The sequence below is a fragment of the Ascidiella aspersa genome, chromosome 5, assembly GCF_963924565.1.
Source record: "Ascidiella aspersa chromosome 5, kaAscAspe10.2, whole genome shotgun sequence".
Lineage (NCBI taxonomy): Eukaryota > Metazoa > Chordata > Ascidiacea > Phlebobranchia > Ascidiidae > Ascidiella > Ascidiella aspersa.
This window is the reverse complement of record NC_139451.1, coordinates 12973281-12975270: the sequence shown is the minus strand read 5'-3', so window position 1 is coordinate 12975270 and position 1990 is coordinate 12973281. Positions and strand designations below refer to the sequence as shown.

The 1990-nt window shown below is 57.3% G+C and overlaps 1 non-coding gene and 2 pseudogenes across 1 annotated transcript; all 3 read left to right on the top strand.

Annotated features, from left to right (window-relative positions):
• Window positions 1-489: 489 nt before the first annotated feature.
• Window positions 490-1178, top strand: LOC146144256 (small subunit ribosomal RNA; annotated as a pseudogene; the record flags this gene model as incomplete).
• Window positions 1179-1433: 255 nt separating this feature from the next.
• On the top strand, window positions 1434-1587 carry LOC146144255 (5.8S ribosomal RNA). Its single transcript, XR_014498902.1, has one exon. It is a non-coding gene; the product is annotated as a 5.8S ribosomal RNA (ribosomal RNA).
• Window positions 1588-1835: 248 nt separating this feature from the next.
• LOC146144254 (large subunit ribosomal RNA) overlaps window positions 1836-1990 on the top strand; it is a 3679-nt pseudogene continuing 3524 nt past the window's right edge.

Here is a 1990-nt window from a genome sequence, read left to right as displayed (position 1 = left end):
AAAGCTCGTAGTTGGATTTTGGGCGCAGGCGGCCGGTCCGTCGCAAGGCGTGTACTGGCCGTCCTGGCCTCACCTCCGGTTCTCCGCCGGTGCCCTTGACTGAGTGTCGGCGGCGGCCGGAACGTTTACTTTGAAAAAATTAGAGTGTTCAAAGCAGGCGATTCGCCTGAATAATGGTGCATGGAATAATGGAATAGGACCTCGGTTCTATTTTGTTGGTTTTCGGAGCGCGAGGTAATGATTAAGAGGGACAGACGGGGGCATTCGTACTGTGCCGTTAGAGGTGAAATTCTTGGATCGGCGCAAGACGAACGACTGCGAAAGCATTTGCCAAGAATGTTTTCTTTAATCAAGAGCGAAAGTCAGAGGTTCGAAGACGATCAGATACCGTCCTAGTTCTGACTATAAACGATGCCAACTAGCGATCGGGGGGCGTTAGTTTTACGACCTCTCCGGCAGCTTGCGGGAAACCAAAGTCTTTGGGTTCCGGGGGAAGTATGGTTGCAAAGCTGAAACTTAAAGGAATTGACGGAAGGGCACCACCAGGAGTGGAGCCTGCGGCTTAATTTGACTCAACACGGGAAATCTCACCCGGCCCGGACACAGTGAGGATTGACAGATTGAGAGCTCTTTCTTGATTCTGTGGGTGGTGGTGCATGGCCGTTCTTAGTTGGTGGAGCGATTTGTCTGGTTAATTCCGATAACGAACGAGACTCTGGCTTGCTAACTAGTTACGCGACCCAATCGGTCGGCGTCTAACTTCTTAGAGGGACTAGTGGCGTTTAGCCACACGAGATTGAGCAATAACAGGTCTGTGATGCCCTTAGATGTTCGGGGCCGCACGCGCGCTACACTGACCGGATCAGCATGTGCTCGCCTTGGCCGACAGGTCTGGGTAACCCGCTGAACCCCGGTCGTGCTAGGGATAGGGAATTGCAATTATTTCCCTTGAACGAGGAATTCCCAGTAAGCGCGAGTCATTAGCTCGCGTTGATTACGTCCCTGCCCTTTGTACACACCGCCCGTCGCTACTACCGATTGAATGGTTTAGTGAGGTCCTCCGATTGGACCTGGCGCGGCCGGCAACGGTCGAGCCGGCGTCCGAGAAGACGATCTAACTTGATCATTTAGAGGAAGTAAAAGTCGTAACAAGGTTTCCGTAGGTGAACCTGCGGAAGGATCATTAACGGTCTCGCAAACGCTTCGGCGAACGCGAAACTCGGACAAGCGAGAGAAAAAGTCTTTGCTACCCGGCGCCCGACCCGCGAGGAGCGGCGCGCCGGCCGGCGATTCGGTCACCCGGTAATGTTTGCGCGTCGAGTGCCGCGGTGCCGCGCGCTCCGGCTTCAAGCGTCGGCCTGGCCGACCGCTCGGCGCGGTCTATTTTGTCACCCTATAGTGCGAGGCACTGTGCGAGCGAAACAATCGTGGATGGCTCTTGGCGGTGGATCACTCGGCTCGTGAGTCGATGAAGGACGCAGCTAGCTGCGTGAATTAGTGTGAATTGCAGGACACATTGAGCATCGACGTTCTGAACGCAAATTGCGGCCTCGGGTCAATCCCGGGGCCGCGCCCGCCTCAGGGTCGCGTTGCAAACGTTCCGCGCGGGGATTTCTCCGCGCGGCTGCTGCGGCGTCGGACGCGCGAGCGCCCGTCCCGCTCAAGACAGCACGGCACGATGCGCGACGATCGCGACCAGAATCCCGCGCGGCGGCGGCGAGTCGACCTCGAAGAGGCCAACGGCTGGCGGCTCAAGGGCGGGAATCGAGGTGCGCGGCGGCGCGCGGCGCCGACGGCGAGCGCGGAACGGGAAGAATAGTCCCGGTCCTTACTTTCGGCCTGAGGTCGGACGAGGCTACCCGCTGAATTTAAGCATATTACTAAGCGGAGGAAAAGAAACTAACGAGGATTCCCTCAGTAACGGCGAGTGAAGCGGGATGTGCCCATCGCCGAATCCGCGCGCTTTTGGAGTGCGCGGAATTGTGGCGTA